At 35.2% G+C, this 24,372-nt stretch overlaps 1 pseudogene; it reads left to right on the top strand.

Annotated features, from left to right (window-relative positions):
- The first annotated feature begins 1,168 nt into the window (after window positions 1-1,168).
- On the top strand, window positions 1,169-24,217 carry LOC108984728 (annotated as a pseudogene).
- Window positions 24,218-24,372: the final 155 nt, after the last annotated feature.

Raw genomic sequence — 24,372 nt, 5'->3', positions numbered from 1 at the left:
TGTGTATTAGATTCATTTCGGAGTAAATTAGCTCCTGCCACTGTGGAGGTTTTGATTTGCACGCAGAATTGGATCAAGGGAACTCAAATTCATGTTCCAGATGTTCTTGACTCTTGAGTATGAGGAGGCCGACATTGAGGAGGAAGGTGATGATCAGTCTGGATCTAGTATTTATTTTAATTTCATTTTCAAATTTCTTATTTTAATCTATTTATTTTTCTTTAATTGGTATTCATTAATTTGATTTCAAATTTAATATTTGTAGTGATACATGAGACGGCGTCTACGGCTACCTCTGATGCAGTATGACTTTGCATTGGACCCACCATTGCCATGGTTTGCAAAATTTATCCCTTAATTGTTTTTTGCATTTAAAATTTTGTTTCATCTTTATAACTTTTTAATTCTAATTTGTTTTATTTTTAACTTATTAATATTTCAGGTTTTATAACTTATTAACCTTTATGATCTTGATTTTCAGTCTCATAGCAATCGACACAACTCACCACTCAGTGAACTCACCGCTACGGCTCCACCCCAAAATCTAATTGAAAAATTATGATTTTGTTAATTTACAATTAATTGTAATGTTGTTACAATAGTTAATTGTACAATTTGTAATATTTATGTTTTTTAGAGGAGTTTGTAATAGTGTAATAGTTTATTAGTTCTCTTAATTTGTATAATTGTAAACTATTTATTTTAGCAGAGTAAATTACTGCCTTAGTGATGATTATTACTTAATTAGTTAATAGTTGAAACTTAATATCTACTTAATAGTTCAATCTATTATTCTATATATATATATATATATATATTATTTTTTTTCTGTTTTTAAATCTATATATATTTTAATCTAAATAATGGGCTCAAAGTGGCCCAAAACGAATTCTGGGCCATTTAGGTCCCAGAAATATGTACTGGGCCGAAGGCCCAGTAAGGGGATCCGGGGGTGCGGACCGGGGACCCCGCCCTCGCCCATGCGGGGGCGGGGTACGGGGAAAAATTCCCCGCCCCCGCATATGTGGGGGCGGGGGAGGGGTGGCCCTGCCCCGTAGGGGGCAGGTATCACCCCTAGTACACACAGTTTTCAAATTAATTTCCAAGTATTCAACACTATAAATAAGGAAGCTCGCATCCTGTTTTTAGCGTAGAAACACAAACAAAAATGAAGCCCGTTAGCTCTTCAGTGCTTATTCCATTTGTTCTTACACTTCTTTTCTCATTTTTATGGGCAACTTCAGCTCACACTCATGAAGACTTCCTTCAATGCCTGACCCTGCATGATGGAAACTCCACCTCCTCAATTTCTCATGTCATTTACACCCTCGCCAATTCCTCATATTCATCTGTATTGGAATTCTCCATACAAAATCCAAGATTCTCAACACGTGCCACCCCGAAACCTCTAGTCATTATTACGCCATTGCATGCCTCCCAAATGCAAGCAACCATTAAGTGTTCCCAAAAACATGGCATGCAAATAAGAGTTAGAAGTGGTGGTCATGATTATGAGGGCCTTTCTTATGTTTCTTATGTTCCATTTGTCATAATTGATCTGATAAATCTTCATTCAATTAGTGTTGATGAAGAAAATGGCACTGCATGGGTTGAAGCCGGTGTCATTCACTACAACACAATTTATCTTTTGTGACAGAGGAAACCATCACCAGAAATTGCGAAAACGTCACAAAAGATATTTGGTGGTCACCACGACTGTCACCTAATGTGCGTCACAGAAAACAATTGGTGACGGTATACTGTTGAATCGTCACTAAAAATATTTTTAGTGACGGTTGGAGGTGTTCCGTTTGGTTGAATGTTCGAACGTTACCTTTTTTGTGACGGTTGAGAACTGTCACAGAAAGTAATATTCGAACGTCAAATTTAACGTTCGAATGGCAACCCGACCGATTGGAGTTCGAATGAGAGAATTTGACGTTCGTTGGTTAAAGTTTGAATGTATCATATTTACGTTTGAACGTTTATGCGTCTGAACGTTCATTGTAACAAACGTTCGAATTTCCGTTCAAATGTTAACGGGTGTAACGTTCAGAGGTTATTTTGAACGTAAGCGTTCGAATGCAAGTGGTACATTCGGAGCTTTGTTCGAACGTTAATCGTTTAATCGTTCGAACGGTTTGTTCGTTTGAGCGTGAACCAAGTAACAATTTTATGTATTCACATTCAAACGTTGGTTCGAATGTGAACCAACATTTGAACGATTTAAATTTACATTCTAACGTACAGATCAGAAATGCTAATTTCATAAAATTTAAAAACATACCAATTATATCATATTACATACCATCAATTAACAAGTAACAATGTCTTATAAAATATTAAAATTAGATATGAAAATTAGCCACAAATACTGGTAAAATTTATTTCTTTTTTTTCCCTCGCCCACCACGATTCTGTTGTAATGACATAACACGCTCCATTTGCACCATCATCTCCCGTTGCACTTGATCTTGGACTTCACTGCGTATTCTTTCCTCCTGTTCTCTCTGTTGGTCCTGCAAACGCATCTCTAAATGAGACTGTCGTTCTAATAGAGACTCTAACTCTTGCTGTATTGACCTCATATACTCATTGTCACGCCGTGTAGCTTCTAAATCTTTGGTAAGATTATTAATTTGTGAAGTCAATGAGGTTGAGGAGGATGAACATTTATACTTAATAGATCGTCTCAAACCTCTTGCCATACCAGACTGTGACCCGAGCACCTGCGTGAATTTCTGTCACTAAGGGAGGATTCCCCAGAAGCCGACTGCATCTCCATAATTTTTTCCTAAATTTTTAAAGCTAATGATCGTTAATAAGTAACGTATGGAAAGAAATAGAAATAAAAAATAAATTATTCACATGTTACATAATTTATTTAACAAAATTAACATTGCTTACATAATTATCTGTAGCGACAGGATCCATCCACTCACTATGCTCATTAGTGTGAGCAGCAGTATAGACATGAATGAGAGAAAAGTTTTCAGGATTATCATGTTTCTAACAAAACGACATACGCAATTTTAAAAAGATAATGTTAGTACTTAAATAAAAGAATATCAAAAAATAAATGAATTCTATAATTTTTTAATTACCATTTTTTTAGCAAGACGTTGGAATGACCTTGAACTGGCACGTTGGTGGACAGTCAGATCGAATCTATTTTGTGCATTTGTAGAACTCAAGTGCTACAAAATATATTAAGAATGTAAATTATAATATATATATATACATATAATATATAGATTGAATATGAATGCAAATAATTAAAAGATATAAATGTAAAATACCTGATAATCTGGAGATGTAAAAAGATCACAACATTTTCTCCAATCATCTAACTTCATCTGCTGGAAAGGAGACTACGCAGCCTCTTCCAACGTCTCAAACTTTTTGAAGTGGTCATGACATCGTCCCTTGTGACGTCGGAATAGTGTAGCCATCAATTCATTTACGGTTCTCAAATCCTCGGTACAGTCAAAGTCGAGGTCGAATTAATCCTAACAAGTGAATCAGGTCAAAAATATGATATACTAATCTAGGTGAAAAAAAATGTACTTTCAAAGTAAACTCACCAGCGCACGATTTCGAATGTGCTCCTTAATCTCATTCGGAACATCTCGCCAGGAGCGCACATAAAATGGAGCATAAGCTCGAACTATTGTGCCAATATAAGAGGAAAGCGCTACTGCACTATCATCCCCTCCTCCAGTGGAATTATCAGGAATGGTGATCTTGAGTTTTCCGTGCCTTCTACTTTTCTCAAGAGAGATGCCACGTGTATAGTCACCACCGTGACGTGCAGATGCATCAACTACATGATAATAGATAGTATAATTATAGTTATATAGTTTTTGAGACAAAAATATTAACTATATAATTAATTATCAACGACAATATTTTCTTACTGGTAGGTGTCGACCGACTGTTATTTTCTTCCGTGTTAACTTGATCTTCAGGAGTGGATTCCTCTAGTAGGAAGTCCACAATGAGTTTGAGACTTAGACTTGGCGGAGGTACATTTCTTCGTTGTCATTTTGGTGGCATTCTTGAAAAGAATTAATAATATCAAAGAAAATTAATTAGAAGAAATTATGAAAATTGAAGATATTTTATAGTCACCTATATGAATAAAATATTTAGTACTTTTATTCTTCATCTTCAGATGTATTTTCCGTGCTTGTTTCAGAATCTCCCTCAATAACATCTTCATCATCATCATGCACGTCTTCTTCATCCTCCTTATCCACCTCCTGGCCGGATTCTGATTCGTCTTCATCTTCTGACACTTTTTCTTCTTCTTACTCCTCACTTACTTGAATTGAATGATCATTTAATACAGACAGGTAGAGATGGACGGGTGGGACATCATCTCTACACAAGGGGAGCAACTCGAGTGCACCGAAATCAACAAACAAGTTAATAACCTCTGCATCTTCCTTGTATGCCTTCACAATCGGAGTGTCATCTTCATTTCCACTATTCTCGTGCTCTGCAATCATTCATGCTTCATATAGATTTCAAGAGACAAATTTTTGTATGACTCGCCAAGTTATCTCTCCACTATCTTCATCAGCACTTTTCATTAGATCAATCAAGTAATAGACTTGGGTAGCTTGACAAGCCAATACGAATGGATCATCTTCGTACCATTTAGATGCAGTATTGACACTCGTAAAGTGATTATCCCTATCTATCGAAACCCGACCACGGCCTAGATCTCACCAATCATATTTTAAGACATATGTTACAGACCCACCCAGATATTTCAATCCGATAATATCACGTATGACACCATAATAGTCAATATCATATGTTCCATGACTCCCCTTGACCAATACACCAGAGTTTTGAGTCTTTCTATTATGTTCACGGTCCAGAATATGGAATCTAAAACCTCGAACCGTGCATGCAGTGTATCAAAGTGCTCTATTTGAGGGACCACAGGCCAGTGCATATAATTCAGAAGAAATTGATCTGAGATCACAAGCACGTTGTTCCAAAATCTAACAATGGAAATAGTATATAATATTTAAGAGTTACCCAGAGTTAAAAGTTTCAAAATACAACATATATATAATTTTAGTTCACACAAGTTCTTCAAACCATCCGGGAAATTCTTCCTCGTGTCTTGCCCCTATATTTTCTATGCATTCGTCCTAAGTTTGTCCATGTGCTCACTGTTATGGATAAATGCAAAAGATGTATATTTTGAGCACAACAGTTATAGTTAAACTTGAAAAAAACTAGAATTATACAAACTATGGAACGACATACCTGAGATAATCATCAATCTCCCAGCAATTATTTAGCGCATACCATCGAACTTTAACCAACTCTCCATCTATTAAATCGTAATCCGATTGTGCACCCAATGGTCGTACATTCTGGGAAAAGACTGATAGCTCACGAGGAGGCGGAGCAGCAAGATCAACATTTCGCTCTTGACGATTAAATCGTGTCTCAACACCACGAAGATATAGAGAGCAAAATGTTAACCACCCATCGTGTATATAAGCCTCTGCTATTGACCCCTCAACTCAGGCTTTATTCCCAACAGTGTGCTTCAGTCAACCCAAATATCTTTCAACTGGATACATCCAATGAAACTGCACCAGTCCGCCTAACAGTACCTCTTGCAGTAAATGTATTGCTAAATGGACCATGACATCAAAAAATGATGGTGGAAAGATCTGCTCGAATTTACATAGTATAATAGTAATATCTTCTTTCAATTTCTACAACACATCTCGATTTACTACCTGAGTGCACAAATCCTTAAAAAACATACAGATGTCGGATATGGCGACATGTACATTAGATCTTTCCTCAAGATCATTCTCTCAAGATCTTTCCTCATCTTAATCGTGTCCTTCGTCTTTTTGTTAATGTTCATCAATGTACACAGTATATTATCACAAATATTCTTCTCTTTGTGTATTACATCCAAACTATGTCGGAACATGCAGGACGACCAATACGGCAAGTCAGAAACAATACTACACTTTGTCCAATTCAATTATGTCGTGCCTCATTTTCTCTTGTTCTTTCCCCAACCTTTCCCAAACTGTTCGCTCTAACATGTACCAGTTGTTCCACTATCTCTTCCCAGACAACTATTTTGGTACAATTCTATCCTCTATTCTCCCATCAAGCTTATCACATTCTCTTCTCCATGCATGATTTGCTGGTAGATAACGTCGATAAGCCATGAAACACAACTTCTGAGAATATTTTAACCACTCACTAGCAGTTTCTTTATTACATGTCGGACACGCTAACTTCCCTTTCGTACTCTAACTGGAAAGATTCTCATATGTCGGGAAGTCATTTATGGTTCACACTACCGCAACATGCATCTGAAAAGTTGTCGACGTGGATGCATCATAAGTTCTAACGCCTGTTTCCTACAACTCTTTCAACTCTTCAATCAACGGCTGCATGAATACATCAATGTCATTCCCAGGTGATCTAGGGCCAGGGATAAGTAAAGTTAACAAAAAGTTGGGCGCCTTCATGCACTTCCATGGTGGAAGATTGTACGGAATCAACATTACGGGCCAAGTGCTATAACTTGTACTCATATTTCCAAAATGGTTGAATCCATCGGTTGTCAGTCCCAGGTGCACGTTTCGAGCTTCTATCCCAAACTCTGTGTATTGATTATCGAAAGACTGCCATGCAAGTGAATCAGCTGGGTGCCTCATATATGTGTCGTCCTTAACTCTTTTCTCCTCGTGCCATCTCATATCGTAAGCTGTTTTCTTACACATATATAGTCTTTGCAACCTAGGTCTCAAGGGAAAATACCACAATACCTTAACCGGCACATTTTTCTTACCATTCCACCTCGACTCTCCGCATACAAGACATGCTTGTTTCTCCTCATTCTCCTTCCAGAACAGAACACAATCATTCTTGCATGCATGTATGGACTTGTACTCAAATCCTAATCTCTTTCTCAACTGTTTCGCTTCATAAAAGTTATTAGGCAATGCAGACCCTTCTGGAAGCACCTCGTTAAATAAGTCAAATACCATGTTTATTTCTTTTGTCGACATCCCACACAATGACTTAATGTGAAGCAACCGCATAATAAACGATATTTTGAAATGTTTTGTACAGCCTGGATAAAGCTCGTGCCTTGCATCTTCCCACATAGAAGCGAATTTTTCACAATCAGTCCCTCCGCCACTTGAGGCGTTGTCGTCAACCTCATCCATAAACATCACCGCTCCAATGTCACCCAACATCTCCTCCATCTCATCCTGCTCATAATCATCATCTATGTGCCGCAAATAATTGTGATGATCAACCAATACATCTGCTGACTGTTCATACGGCTCACCATGCAGTACCCATCGGGTATACCCCAAATCCATACCATTCACAAATATATGACTTTCTACTTCATCCAACCCTATTGCACACAAATTGTTACACCCTCAATATGGACACTTAATGTAACCACGACTATCAGCAGAGGCCCGTGCAAAATCAAAGAACGTTCTTACTCCACGCGCATAGGGTATGTAATCCTTTCCAAGTCTATCGCCTAGACGCATCCAATTTTTGTCCATTTCTAAAAACATCAATCTATTAATAACACGTACATAGAAAATTCACATGCATGTCATGGTCCAATACGAAGTTACTTTTTTGATAAGGTAGTTGGTCATATCCCATTCGAGATTATATTATCCATATTGCACAAATCTCGTCACTCTACTACTTTCCACGTTAGTAGAAATTTCGGCAGCACCTCCTCATAGTTCTCCTAGTATACGTGTTCCAATAGAAGGATTGTGACCTTGCGAATAGTATACAAGAAGAAAAGTAGAGGAAGACACCGAAACTTCATATTAAACGTGGAAAGTAGGAGTAACAAAAATGTGCAATACAGATAATATAATCTCAAACTGTCCACACTGAACAATTCAAGAACCAGTGGACACATAAATGTATACTAATTCCCAAACGGGTCTAAGGGTATTTATGCAATACACGCATCTATCAAAAAATCATACAAACAATATCTCCATGTTGTTTAAATTAACAATGTCACCTTCAAGTAGTGTTATATTGTTAAACTAAAGAGAGATGGAAAATTATGAGAACAAGTTTCGTGTCTTGTACACAACGAGGGAGAATGATATCTATGGAAGATTATTTAACGAAGTATTAATTTTTTGTTCTCGGATACATCACAATTATAATTTAATTGTTATTATATATATTAGGACATTGTTAATTGATACCTATGTAATTTTTATTTTTATTATATAATTGTTATTATAATTATTATATATAATTTATTCAAAGGTTTTAATAAGTAATTATTAATTATAATTATTGTATGTATATATTATACTTTATATATTGTTAAGTTATATACTTTATTTTTCTTTTTTTAAAATTAAGTTTTATACTCATCTTATTCCTAATGCATCATTTTAATTGTTATACTTAATTGAGTGAGTTATTTATACTTAATAAGTAATTATTAATTATAGTTATTATATGTATATATTATACTTTATATATAGTTAAGTTATATGCTTTATTTTTCTGTTTTTAAAATTAAGTTTTATACTCATCTTATTCCTAATGTATCATTTTAATTGTTATTCTTAATTGAGTTAGTTATTTATATTTAATAAGTAATTATTAATTATAATTATTGTATGTATATATTATACTTTATATATAGTTAAGTTATATACTTTATTTTTCTTTTTCTAAAATTAAGTTTTATACTCATCTTATTCCTAATGTATCATTTTAATTGTTATACTTAATTGAGTGAGTTATTTATGCTTAATAAGTAATTATTAATTATAGTTATTGAATGTGTATATTTATATTCATCTTATTCCTAATGTATCATTTTAATTGTATTCTTAATTGAGTTAGTTATTTATATTTAATAAGTAACTATTAATTATAATTATTGTATGTATATATTATACTTTATATATAGTTAAGTTATATACTTTATTTTTCTTTTTCTAAAATTAAGTTTTATACTTATCTTATTCCTAATATATCATTTTAATTGTTATACTTAATTGAGTGAGTTATTTATGCTTAATAAGTAATTATTAATTATAGTTATTGTATGTGTATATTATACTTTATATATAGTTAATTTATATACTTTCTTTTTCTTTTTTTAAGCAAAATTAAGTTTTATACTATACTTATAATTTGAATAATAATTATATTCTAACTAAATTAGTATGAATATATTATATATACTTATTAAGTTAAGTATTAAGTCTCATATGAAATGTATATGAAATGTTTTTAATCTTTACTTAAATCTAACCATATAAACATATTCAATAAAAATTCACAAACAATAATCACTATATTTCAAATCCATATCATAACAGCAACAACAATATTCTCACAACAATATTTTTACACATTAATTCATCAATGAATATCATAAACTCACAAATTATACAAACAATAATCACGAATATTTCAAGAGTAAGCATAAAATTACAACATGTATAAACACAATATATTTCTAACCATGTAAACATATTCATTCAAAATTCACTATCAAAAGTCACAATATTTCAAATACATATCATAACATATTCACAATATTCCCACAACAATATTTCTACACATATTAATTCATCAATAATACCATAAACACACATAGTATTCACAAACTATATAAACAATAATCACAATAGAAAAAGAGTAAGCATAAAATGTTTAAAGTTTAGAAATATACATAGCACTCATAATATCCTCTTACGAACCAAAAGCTTTCAACTTGCCAAAACAGACATCCTTAAAAAAAATACAACACTAACTTATTAGAAATATATATAACAAAAACACAACACAAATATAAAAAAATTCAATAAAATACGAAAGAAAAATGTTTTTTCCTTACCAAAACTCAACGAAAAAATGCACTAAAACTTTCTCACTCTAACTCTCTCTCTCTAACCCACGTCTCTCTCTCACTTAACTCTCTCTCACTGAACTCTCTCTCCCTCTAACTCACGTCCCTCTCTCACTCAACCCTCTCTCACTCTAACCCTCTCTCACTCTCTAACCTAGGAAGCTAATCGATGGAGTTCTCTCTCTCACTGCTCTCTCTGTTACGCACATGGGAGAAGTAGAAATGAGCTGCTGCTTCCTGTGCGTGTATTCATTAAGTTTTAAAATTTTTAGATGACACGTTCGAACGTTATATTAACCCGCCCAAATATTAGATGACGTTCGAACGTTAAAAGACATGGATAATATTTTCTTCAGAAAACGTTCGAACGTTTTCTATACACGTTCGAACGTATCTTCCTATGACAATGCCAAAAATCTAATGAAAAATTTCCCACACTTTTATTTTCATGTTCGAACGTTAATAAATTTTACGTTCAAACTTTTATAAATTTCAAGTGATTTTCATTGTCTAACATTCGAATGTAAAATTTTAAGGTCCGAACATTCAGATCATCACAGAGATACATAAATCGAGCGCCAAATTTCCCACACTATTATTTTCAAATTCGAAATCAACAAGAAGTTACGTTCGAACGTTTCAAATCATCATAGAGGTGTCTAAATCGAGCAAAAAATTCCCTGCATTTTTCTTCTCCTGTTCGAACGTATTATAATTGTACATTCGAACATGAAAATGAGAATTTCATGTACATCCATTAACGTTCGAACATTCAATTTAAACGTTCGAACGTATTATTTTCTCATATTAGCTATGAAGAATATAATAGTTATAAATTCACGTTTGATATGATATGATATGATAAGATGAAGATATTCAGTTATGTTATGCCAAAGCGTTTTTGAATATGAAATGGATCCTCAAATATGAATTGTTGACTTGAGTATGAAATTATTGAAAAGTCGCTCTGATTTTCTGATAACACGTTTTCTGAGATCTGCATATAAAAATAAAATGTTTTGTTTCTGCTGTAACACCCCGTATTTTAGTGTATTTTACTGAAGGAATTATTTTTATGGATTCAAAATTTTATTCTCTTATTTTAAAATTATTGGATTTTTAATTGGGTTATTTTTATGATTTTTAGTTTACGAAAATTATTTTCGAAGTGCTTTCTTTAAATTAATTATTGTTATGTGTTTAAATTTCTTCTCGAATTAAATTAACTTATTATTGGGTTTAATTATTTATTTTCATGTTAATCACTATGTTTGAAATATTTTATTTCACTAGCTGTTTTAAAATCGTTTCCGTTGGATCATTTTCGTGACCCAAGTTATGAGGATTGGACCTCATTTCTTTTCCCTCTATTTTTCTTTCCTCCTTTTCTTTTCCCTTTCTTTTCTTTTCTTCCTTATTTCTCCTTCGGTTTCCTTCTCCCGCGCAACGCACCCCTTATTTCTCTTCCGTCCGATTTCTCCTCCACCCAGCCCGCCGCCGTGCGCCGCCCGTGACCAACACCGCCCCTTCCGTTCCCCTCCCCATCGGCCGGCGACCCTTCCCAGTAAATCTCAGCCCCTATCTCGCCGCCGTTAGCCTCCACGGGCAACACCCTGCCGTGGCCTTCACTTCCTTCGCGCGCCGCCGTCTCGCCACCATCTTCACACCACTTCATTCTCGACCTCTTGGCAACCCATTGGACCCAACCGCACCTCCGATCCGCCACTGGTGAAGCTCCACCATCTACATTTTCGATTTGGGAATTTTGGTCTTCTACCGCCCATTGCGCCGCCACCCACGGCCAACCTTCACAACCACTAGCTTCACCGACCTCCCTAGGCCCTACCCTACCATTTTTGGGTCTTCGTTTGTCTTCGTTGAAGAGTGGGTATCTGTGACCCACGGCCACAGTGTATTTTACACTGTCCTGCAGCTGTTTTTCCACTTCTGGCAGCTTTGTGATCCTTCGAAAATTGCTATATAGCACTGTAAGTATTTTCCAAAGAATTCTTGTGAATTTAATGTATTTTTGCACTAACACATTTCACTGTATTTGAACTGTTGATTGGTTTTGCCGAACTGAGTTCGAGGAGTACGGGGTTGGATGGATTGGTGATTAGAGTTGTTTGGTTGGATTTGTTTGGGTTGGTTATTGATGGTTGTGGATTAGAGTTGATACATGTACATTTCATGATATCATGCATGATCATGTTTGTAAAGGAAAACTGGGTTTCCGTGTATTGCATTCATGTTCATGTGTTTATGAAAACTGAGTTTTCATGTGAGAATGGAATTCGGGTGCGTGTGTATCACGACCCCAAGACAAGATGGGGCATTATCTCTGTGGAGCTCCTCTGGTTGCTCGGGAGCGGAATATACTGAGTAACGTCCCCTGGATTGTCGCTGGGCGACAATGGGATTGGACGAGAGATTCGTGTCGACTCCATGGTCCTTCTGCTGGCGGGGACTAGAGGATGCTTGGCTACGTATGCGCTGGGCGCGGAACTGGGCATCGCTCGTTGCGTAGTGGGTGCTTGGCTACGAACGCACTGGGCGCGGAACTGGGCATCGCTACGAAGCCAGGACGTGCGGATGGTCCCTAGGGGAGGCCATGGTGCATAGGGTAATAACAGATAAATTGGCTATTTTTGGGGAAAATAGTGTGAGTTGGATTTTGTGTAAATCATTTTTCTGGGAAAATGTTTTACGGATTATTTTTGGGCCAAATGGGATCTTGGCGTGTGTTGAAAAATTATGATTTTCGGGAAAAATGATGTTTTGAGGAAAATGCATATTTCATCATATGCATGCATGTTGGTTGCATTAAATGCATTTTATTCTTGAGAATTATTTTGGATTATACTTACCTGCGGTACCATTCTGTGGTAACGCAGATTTTGATGCAGATGAGGAGGAGGAGGGCGAGCCTGAGGAGACGGCTCCGCCCGAGTGATCTGGGATCACTGGCTTTGTTATCTTATTTTACTTACTTGTATTTTGGGACATGTGTTAAACTTTATTTTTGGATGACTGTATAACTTTTTAAACCTTACTGATGTTTACTTGTATTTAAATTCTGGTACTTAGTTAACTTATCCACTGCGTTGTTATTGTACACTGTTGCATGTACACACACTTAGCACTTTCGTTGGGATGTGTGACCGTGTTTTCATCATCTCGGCGTCTCGATTCCCGTGTTTTCCTTACATGGGGGTCGGGGGCACCACATCTGCATATTGAACTTTCTGAAAATGCTCATGTTTACATGGTAGTATATGTTCTCTACTTACTGAGTTGTTTATAACTCACCCCTTATCTCCACAATATTTTTCAGATGATTTGAATGTTTCAGTTGAGGATCAAGGATATGGAGCATGGGTGAGAAGAGTTAAGAATGATGGTTTAAACATAGAAGGTTTATATGGGTATTGAGGATTTTCATTCATTAAGCTTGTTGTGCTCTGATGATGTGATTTGTTGGGAGATTGATGTTTATATTAAATTTTGTATTGTCTTAGAATAGTTATTCTGGAGTAATTGATGTAAATATATGAGTATTTTGTGCGATTGAGAAAAATTAGAATATGTACTATGTGGAAGGAAAATGATTTTTAAGTGACATGAGTTAACTCTCCGGACCCTCTGGTACGGGGCGTTACAGTTGGTATCAGAGCCTAGGTTTGAGATTCTGCAGACTATAACATGAGGTTTTGGATATCTGTTGGTTTAAGGAGAAATTTCATACTTGGGGTATAGAAATTTGAGGACTACAAGTTGGATGATTATGGGAAAATTCCAAGTTTGAGATTCTGTAGACTTTATGGATTGTGGTTTTAGGAATTTAAGGTTTTAGATTTGATTGGTTTATTTTGAAGGCTGTAGGACATGACTTGGAGATTTAGATTTCAATGTTTACATAAGTTTGAGCGAAAGCCAGGTTTGAGGTTTGCATACTATAATTAGATGTTTGATGATATTCAAGGTTTTAAAATTTTGAAAGCACTAGGACATGATTTTAAAGATATTTGGTTTGAGCTTTTGCATACTCATGTTGGATGGCGTACGAAATCTGAGGTTTTGAATATCTGTGGGCTAGGAAGTTAACTCAGATTGGAGGTATGGAAATTTGAAGATTGTAAGATATGATTTTATTTGTTTTTAAAGTTTTAGAATCCGGCAACATTTTGGAATATATTCTAGGATGTTTGAAGTCTTAGATGGTGTGGGTTTTAAAAAGAAGATTTTGAAGAGAACTAAGGCTTTAGATTTTAAGAAATGACTTTCTTTACACTTGGAGTTTTAGATCAGGTAGGCGTACTTTGTTGACTATAGGTAAGGATCTTTTATAAGATGTAAGGTTTATATTTTTTGAAGGTGCACATAAGTTCAATTGTATGATAAGTTTGAGGTTCTACAGACTATAACATATGAGATTTTGGATATCAATTCGGTTTAGGAAGTAATTTCATATTTGATATATATAGAAATTTGAGAACTAAGACATGATTATTAGAATATTTCAGGTTTGAGGTTCTGCAGACTAAAAACATTTAAGTTTTGGATATCCGTGGGTTTAGGAAGAAACTTCAGATTTGAGGTGCAAATTTGTAAAGAATAAGAATGGATTTTGTAGATATTTAAGGTTTTAAATTTTGCAGACTTTATGATTGAGTTTTGAGATTTTGAGGTGTAGAGATTTTAGATCCAACAAGCTTACTTTGTGGACTATAAGAGATAATCTTTTTAAGATTTAAGGTTTAGATTTTTTGTGATTTGGATTCTAAAGATGTACTGGAGTTTAGAGCGATGTTGGGTTTACAATATGAGATGATAGGAATGACTATATGAGTTGGTCAAAGATATGGCTAAGAATGAGTAAAACCATGTGTGCAGTACCAGAAAAGTTTAAAGGTTTAATTGAAAATTATTGTTTTTATTTAAATTAAATTTATTTGGTTTTGTTTGATTTGATTTTATTGGAATGAAAATTATGTTATTTTACTTATTAAGTTTATTTTATTTTGTTCGTTTCGTTGGAAGTTGAAAACGGGTTAAGGATTAAGTTATGGTAGGGAGATAGTACAACTGAGAACGCTATTGTTATATTTAGCAGAGTAAGCTTGAACTTTTATCGACTAGGTGTGCATTTATAATATCAAGGTTTGGAAGGAATGGCATAGTCTGGGTGATCTATTTGGGGAGTAAGATATTTGAGATTTTCGATTTCATGGATGTATGAGACGAGGTTTTAGAATAGAAGATTGTAAGTTCAACAAACTTTAAGGATAGACTTACGGAAATTTCACCAAAAGTTTAAGATTTTGCAGACTTTAGGAAATGATTGTTATCATTTAATGTTTTAGATTTTGAAAGTTTCGGGAGTCGACTGTTTCATTATTGGATATAAGTTTATCGATCTTACAGATTTCGGAGAATGATTCTGGTATAATTTAAGGTTTTAGAATTACAGATTTGAAGGACTGAATGGAAATGAGATTTAAGTTTTTTTTTTAATTCTGCAGGCTTGGTGTGCTAGCTGGATTTATTTTGGGGACTGGTTAGTATGTGACCATTATTATGGAGTTGATCGAAGTTGAGTTATTGATATAGGAAATTTTAAGGGGATTATTTCTTTGAGGATTGAAGGTATTGGTCCAGTTTGGATAATAATTGTTATTAATTCGAGGTTTTAGTGGTAGGTTTTGGGATTAGATCCATATTAGATTTAAGGATAATAGTTGGTGCAGATCCAGGAATTAAATCTTGGTGAGTTTGAGGAAAGTCTGTAATAGTTCATAGTTTTGGAGATAAAGAATTTTCTACCAAATGTGGTGGGAGTTTTCTGGTTAGTAGGCGTTGAGCTACCTCGTACTCAATGGTTTTATGTTGTGATATAATTAAGGATTCAAACCTTGTGTTGATCTTAAGGAATTAGTGGTGATTTGAGAATTTGATAAAGATACTTGTAATTAGAGTTTAAACTTTTGGTGGTGCGGAATTAGGATATAATTCTTGTTGATTTTGAGGGAATAGGTTTGGATGATGGAAATGTTTATTGATAGTTAACTTTGGAAGTGGCTAATAGGTTACCAACTTGTAGAATTCAATGAAAGTTTGTGAGTTTTAACATAGGAGTCGATTGAGGTTAGCGCAGATCGTGTTACGAAAATAATAATAATCATTGGGATTCCTTGGATGTTGTGTTAAGGCTCTTGTGGAAAGATGAGATTTTGGATAGCATTGCCACCCTAAGAATACTGGACGTGTTGTGCCACCGGGGGACTAATACGAGTATGATGGAATTGCCTATGGAAATAGATTTGAGAGAACATTACTCATGCTTGTTCGGAGTTGTTGATGGCATGATCCTTTCGAGCGTGTTTTGGGTTGTATCTTCTATCCTGCTTTAGCGTTAATGTTTGACCTTACAAATTTCGAGGACGAAATTTTTTAAGGGGGGGAGGATGTAACACCCCGTATTTTAGTGTATTTTAATGAAGGAATTATTTTTATTGATTCAGAATTTATTCTCTTGTTTTAAAATTATTGGATTTTTAATTAGGCTATTTTTATGATTTTTAGTTTACGAAAATTACTTTTTTTGAAGTGCTTTCTTTAAATTAATTATTGTTATGTGTTTAAATTTCTTCTCAAATTAAATTAACTTGTTGTTGGGTTTAATTATTTATTTTCATTTTAATCACTGGGTTTGAATTATTTTATTTCACTTGCTGTTTTAAAATCGTTTCCGTTGGATCATTTTTGTGACCCAAGTTATGAGGATTGGACCTCATTTCTTTCCCTATATTTTCTCTTTCCTCTTTTCTTTTTCCTTCCTTTTTCTTTTCTTCCTTTCTTTTCTTTCTTCTTCTTTCCCCTCCCGCGCGACCCAGCCCCTCCCTCTCTCCCGTGCATTTTTTTTAGTCCACCCAGCCCACCGCCACCGTTCCGCCGTGACTTGCACCGCCCCGCCCAACCCAGCAGCTCCCCCACCCACCGGCGACCTTCCCCCTCCGATCTCAGCCTCCCTGGCGCCGCCATTAGCCTCCACGCGCCACACGAAGCCGCGGCCTTCTCTTCACTCCAGCGCCGCCATCGCACCACCGTTGGCCATCATTTCTTCACCACTTCATCCTCGACCTCCAAGCAACCCATTGGACCCAACCCAACCCCACCTCCGATCCGTCACCAGTGAAGCACATCCAACTCCATTTCCGTTTTGGGTATTTTTGGCCTTAAACCACCCTTTGCGCCGCCACTCACGGCCAACCATCACCACCACTAGCTTCACCGACATCCCTAGGCCCTACCCTATCAATTTCGGATCTTCGTTTGCACCCGTTGAAAAGTGGGTATCTGTGACCCACGGCCACAGTGTATTTTGCACTGTTCCGCAGCTGTTTTTCCACTTGTTTCACCTCCGTGATCCTCCAGAAATTATTATATAGTATTGTAAGTATTTTTCATAGAATTCTTGTGAATTTAATGTATTTTTGCACTAGCACATTACACTGTATTTAATTGCTTATTGGTTTTGCCGGACTGAGTCCGAGGAGTAACGGGGTTGATTGGATTGGGTGATGGAGTTGTTAGTATGATTGGTTTAGACTATGAGATTTGCTGGCGGTTCGGGTTTAAATATTAGTGTTTTGTGTATGACGTGGGTTGTGGCGGATATTGGTGATTTTAGGAAGTGATGATATATTTTGGGATTATGAAGGTTTTAAGTTTTGAAAAATTTAAAATAGGTTATTTAAGAAGCTTAGGCTTAAATATCGAAATACATGATTGATTGGAAACTTATGGAAATTACGTGATTATCTTTATAGGTGACGATTTATAGTCGACTCGTCATATTTGAGGAAAATTCTGGAAAAGTTAAGTCGTCCAGGTAAGCGGGGTTCCTATGCTAGGTTTTATACGAATTATTGAGACTGAGGTTGACTTTCTGAAAACTTTGCATATTTTGTGATGAAATGAAAACTTGAGAAAAATCAACCTCGGTCGTTTATTTGCATCACTCATGAAACCTGTACGAAAAAGAGAAAATATTTTCTGACATGTATTGTGTAGACATGAGCAATATTTGACATATTTCTGAAATATGCAACAGAGCGAATATGATATCATTGAGATTTTTATTCATGTGCTATTGGATCTGTTTTTGATCAAATGGAAATGATATGAATATATTTCGCACGTGTTTTGATATGACATGGATATGATAAAACTTTGGCATGCTTATCTGTTCTGAATATGGTTCTGATATGATGATACTGGTTCACGTGATATGGTTGGTACCACCATGATATGATAGAGTGCACCCACTTTCGAAACAAAGTGGTCTTTTTACATGTTCTTTCCTGTGTGCACACTCGGGACTCCGAGATTGAAAAATGGGAAGTTCACCACATGATACTGCCTGATTTGGCCACCGGGAATAGCACAACCCTACCACGGGGGTTAAACATGGTATATGATATGATATGATAAGATGAAGATGTTCAGTTATGTTATGCCAAACCGTTTTTGAATATGAAATGGATCCTCAAATTTGAATTGTTGACTTGAGTATGAAATGATTGAAAAGTCGCTCTGATTTTCTGATAACATGTTTTCTGAGATCTGCATATAAAAATAAAATGTTTTGTTTCTACATATTGAACTTTCTAAAAAAGTTCATATTTACATGCTAGTATATGTTCTCTGCTTACTGAGTTGTTGATAACTCACCCCTTATCTCCACAATATTTTTCAGATGATTTGAATGTTTCAGTTGAGGATCAAGGATATGGAGCATGGGTGAGAAGAGTTAAGAATGATGGTTTAAACATAGAAGGTTTATATGGGTATTGAGGATTTTCATTCAGTAAGCTTGTTGTGCTCTGATGATGTGATTTGTTGGAAGATTGATGTTTATATTAAATTTTGTATTGTCTTAGAATAGTTATTCTGGAGTAATTGATGTAAATATATGAGTATTTTGTGCGATTGAGAAAAATTAGAATATGTACTATGTGGAAGGAAAATGATTTTTAAGTGACATGAGTTAACTCTTCAGACCCTCGGGTACGGGGCGTTACAATAATACTTTAAATGAAAATATAATAATATAGTATATATAGTATACTATATATATGAATAAATAATATATAATTAATAAAACTAACAACAAAACTTATATATCTATATAATACATTATATATATATAGTACTATATAATATATATAGTATATATATAGTTATAGTATAGTATATATATAATACTATACTATATTATATATATACACTATATATATACACTATTTATACACTATATATATATACTATATATATAATGCACTATATATATACTAGATAGTAATGATTTTCTGGAATTCCAACTCATCTGAGGGTCATAATTTGTATGACTTTAAAAAAATTTCAAATATATGACTTTCAATGGGCACCTATATACACGTACAATATACGTACGGCCCACTTCATAGCCACAAATGCAACAACTGAAAGTATGCAACTACAATGTGATCATCGAGCTAGCTAGCTAGCCAGTCTTCTATAGTTATTGTATGTATATATTATACTTTATATATAGTTAAGTTATATATTTTTTTCTTTTTTTAAGCAAAATTAAGTTTTATACTATACTTATAATTTGAATAATAATCATATTCTAAGTAAATTAGTATGAATATATTATATATTCTTACTCCGTGTTAAATATTAATTCTCATATTAGCTATATATTAAATGTTTTTAATCTTTACTTAAATTAAGATACTAAACTTATAATTTTCTTGTTAAACATATTCAATAAAAATTCAAAAACAATAATCACAATATTTCAAATCCATATCACAACAACAACAATATTCACACAACAATATTTCTACACATATTAATTCATCAATGAACACCATAAACTCACAAACTATTCACAATATTCACAAGCAATACTCACTATTATTTCAAGAGTAAGCATAAAATCACAACAACATGTATAAACATATTGCTAAACTTGAAGAAATATAAATGGCACTCACAATTTCAAATGTAAAATAAATCTAATTGTCATTCATTAGAGAGAGTAATTTGATTCCAATTAATCTATTTAGGAATTTGTACACCTATATCGAATTTTGGGTACTAGTTGTAATAAATAAAGTATATCGTTTTGGGCTAGTAATAAGAGTTTGTGGTTCTATTGTTATTTTCATTAGTTTATAATGTATCATATATATATATAATATTATATATTATATTATAATATTATATATTTTGTAATATTAGATATATACTATACTATATATATATAGTACAATATATATATAATATATTATAGAATACATTATATATATTAATACACAATATATATAGATACTATAATATACTATATATAATATAATATAATATATAGTATGCTATATGTTATAGTATACATTATAATATATAACATATATTAATAATATAATATATTATAGTCAATATTTTGAAAAATAAATCGACAAATGGTCGAATGTACTAATAATTATGTTTGAACGTTTCGTGTATATAAGCCCAAAACAGAACAACAAAACGACATTTTCACCGTTACACACTTCGTTCCCGTTTGCACGTCGCCACTCCTCCGTCTCCGCCGCCGTCAAACTCCGCCACAACCATCACTAAAAAGTAGCCATTCATTTTTTTATTCAAATAACATGTAGTTTATTTTCCGGGCGAAGTGGTGGCCGGATGTTTAACTTCATTTTCCGGCCACCACGGTCTGCCATTGGCCAAATAGTCACAGTAGAAAAGTTTCTTGAAGTGTATACTTCATTTCTACAGTGACATTTCAGCATTTAGAACGTTGTAGATTGATTTTGCAGATTTCAATATTGGCTGAGTCGACTCAGCCATTCTGTGTCGTAACGTTCGAACGTTCCTCCAAGACGTTCGAACATACGACGTTTCAATTACATAGCCATTAAGGTTTCTATGTTCGAACGTGTATTGTTTTACATTCAGACGTTATTTCTTCGTAAGTTCGGACGTTTACTTATAATGTCCGAACGTACTACTTTTTAAATTTATTTATGTCTCAACGTTCGAACGTTAATCCTTTACGTTCGCATGTAAACATACATTTGAACGTATAACATAAACGTTCAAATATAAGTTATTTAAATTTATTTACTGTTTACATTCGAACATGTATGTTATACGTTCGCACCTATGCGCTTTACTTGCGAACATAAAGGATACATGTCTGAAAGTAAATTTATTTGCGTTCGTTCTACTTGCGAACGTAAGGGATACACGTCCAAACGTTTATTTTGCTATGTTTGAATGTTAATGCAGAGCAGGTTAAAATTATTTGAACAATGCATCAATGTAAATAATTTTTTTTTTCCTTTTCTATTTTCAGGATATGGCTCATCCTTTGCATACTAGGAAACGAGGAAGGGAATGAGCCACTCAGGACACTACTCGTATTGAGGCTCGTACTGTTATGGTAGAGCGAGAGGTCTTGATTAATGACTTTGACGAACTCATATGGGAGCAGACGAACCTAAGAGATGTTTTCCTTAGTAGAGGCTGGGGAAATATCTGCACATTGAGGGGGAAGGTATACCCCTTAATGGTTCAGGAGGTCTATATGGGGATGTGTGACATGCCTTAGGACGCATCATCTCATACCGTGACTGTACGCGATGTTTCCATTGAGATTTCACCAGATGTTATTGCCGAGCACCTCCGCATTCGTCGAGGAGTTGAGACATTTGCACACGCTACACCCCGTGAGGATGTAGGCACTTCTGCATCATCTACTAGCCGTCCATTTGAGCCAGCATCAGCCAGAGATGCAGACCGGTCAGAGGCCGAGGATACTGGCCTCGAGGCTTGGAATGATGATCGAGATAAGGATTTCTACATCCTGACCGGGAGGGACCACACAAATCGAGAGGAAGAATGCCTTCAACTAGAACCATCTATTACCTTTCTTCCGCATGTTGCACCTTATTGTTGTAACAAATGTGGATCCTGTGGCACATAAAACCACATTTAGTTGGCTTCGGGCACAGTTTTTTATACTAGTGGCACGTGGAGATCCCATAGATTTGCCACTGTATATCTTTGAGAGGATCTGTTATGAGGCGAGCATCATCTCTACGGATAATCTCCCATACAGTGTCCTGATCAGCCGGCTATTACTTGCATGGGGAGTGCCAACCCAGACAGAGGACCAGGTCAAAGATCAAATGAGCCCTCTCGACATGACCACGCATCGACGTAGCATTGGACAGGCAAGGGGACGTTAGCCACCCCTGTAGAGGATCTAGTTCCTCCGTCGCAGCTTGAGCCAGGTCATGTGGGGAGTAGTAGTCAACAGACGATGAGTACATCTGCAAGAGATGCGCGACCTGCTTGGGTTGATGTGGTGATCTCACAGCTGATTGCGCATATCGATCGATCGCTCGCGGCTATATCGGCGTCTGTCGCCGAGCTCACCCATCATGTTACTATCCTCAACGACAAGGTTGATACCTTGACTGAGGAGGTACGGAGTTCGACTTTCATGCACAACGCTATCATTTGAGTGTTGTTTACTAAATTCTATCATATTTTGTATTTGACTTTTAATATTTGTAAAGAAAAATACTGTATGAATATTTCTATCGTTTTTTAATTTCAATTCTCAATCTTCTTTAATGTAATATTTTCCAACTTTAATACTAAATTACTGCACTTCTAATATATATAAATATAAATATATATTTATATATTACAAATTGTGTATATATAAATATATACATGTCAATTTTTTAGACCTGTTCACAAATTATGCACAATAAAAACCACATAATTTTTAAATTAGAGTCATATTTAATTTAAATTTACAATTAACATTCGAACGTTAGTAATTAACGTTCAAACATTGGCACAAAACATTTCACTTTCGAACGTTGGCGCAAAAATATTTCACGTTCGCATGTAAGTAGCCACAAGGTTCGAACGTATATGTGACGTTCGAGCGTAAATTTCCCATATGTTGGAACGTTAAAAAAATCTCATCTATCTTTAGTGATAGTTTCCAACAACCGTCATAGAAAATGTCTTTTAGTGACGGTTTGGGGACTATCACAATTTCCCAACCGTCACTAAAAAGTAATTGTGTTGTAGTGATTATCGGTGAAGTATACTATAGGATTGCCGAGAAAAGTAGAAACTTTGGCTTTCCGGTAGGAATTTGGCCGACTGTGGGTGTTGGTGGACACTTCAGTGGGAGAGGGTACGGCACCTTGCTGTGCAAATATGGCCTTGCGGCAGATAATATTGTTGACGCCCAAATGATTGATGTTACGGGCAGAGTCCTTGATAGAGAATCCATGGGAGAAGATCTATTTTGGGCCATTCGAGGAGGTAGAGGGGCTAGCTTTGGAGTCATTGTTGCGTGGAAAATCAAGCTGGTTCATGTTTCATCAACTGTGACTGTATTCATAGTTAATAGGAACTTGGAACAGAATGCAACCAAGCTTGTTCATCAGTGGCAATATGTTGCAGACAAGCTTGATGAAGACCTATTCATTCTCCTTGTCTCAAGTGCTGCCAATTCTAGCCAAGAAGGGAGGAGAAGAATACAAGCTTCATTTATTTCCTTGTATCTCGGAAGGATAGATAATCTCCTTTCATTGATGCAAGAAAGCTTCCCTGAACTGGGTTTGGTAAGAGAAGATTGCACTAAAATGAGCTGGATTGAATCTACCCTCTACTTCGCCGGGCTTCCAAGTGGGGAATCCTTGGATGTATTGCTAAGCAGGACTCCTCTAACAAGACCAACTTTTTCAAAGCAGAATCTGACTACGTGATGGAACCTATTCCAGAAGTTTGCTTGGAAGGGATTTGGGAGAGATTTTACCAAAAAGAGGCCGAGGAAGCAGATTTGATGATGATTCCGTATGGGGGCAGAATGAGTGAAATCTTGAAATCTACAATTCCTTTCCCACATAGAGTTGGTAACATGTACAAAATCCTAGACGTGGTGTATTAGATCAGAAGGCTTTACAGTTACATGGTTGCCTATGTTTCAAAATTTCCAAGAGCTGCATACATCAATTATAGGGACCTTGACATAGGAACAAATAGTAAGGAAGGCAACACAAGCCATAGACGGCAAGTATATGGGGTACTAAATATTTCAAGAGCAACTTTAATAGGTTGGTTCATGTGAAGACCATGGTCGATCCCACTAATTTCTTCAGGAATAAACAAAGCATCCCGGCTTTTTCATCTTGGTGAGAGGTGATTTTAATTACAGAAGATATTGTACTCAACAATAAATTCTCTCTCTTTCTCGTTTTACCTATTATTCCATTTAATAAGCACATATCATAAAAGCCATATCTATCGAGATTTTATGTTCATTTTAAAATAAAGGGGTTTCCACAAATTGA

This window comes from Juglans regia, chromosome 3 (genome assembly GCF_001411555.2).
Source record: "Juglans regia cultivar Chandler chromosome 3, Walnut 2.0, whole genome shotgun sequence".
Lineage (NCBI taxonomy): Eukaryota > Viridiplantae > Streptophyta > Magnoliopsida > Fagales > Juglandaceae > Juglans > Juglans regia.
The sequence above is the reverse complement of the archived record's forward strand: the minus strand, read 5'-3'. Positions and strand labels throughout refer to the sequence as shown.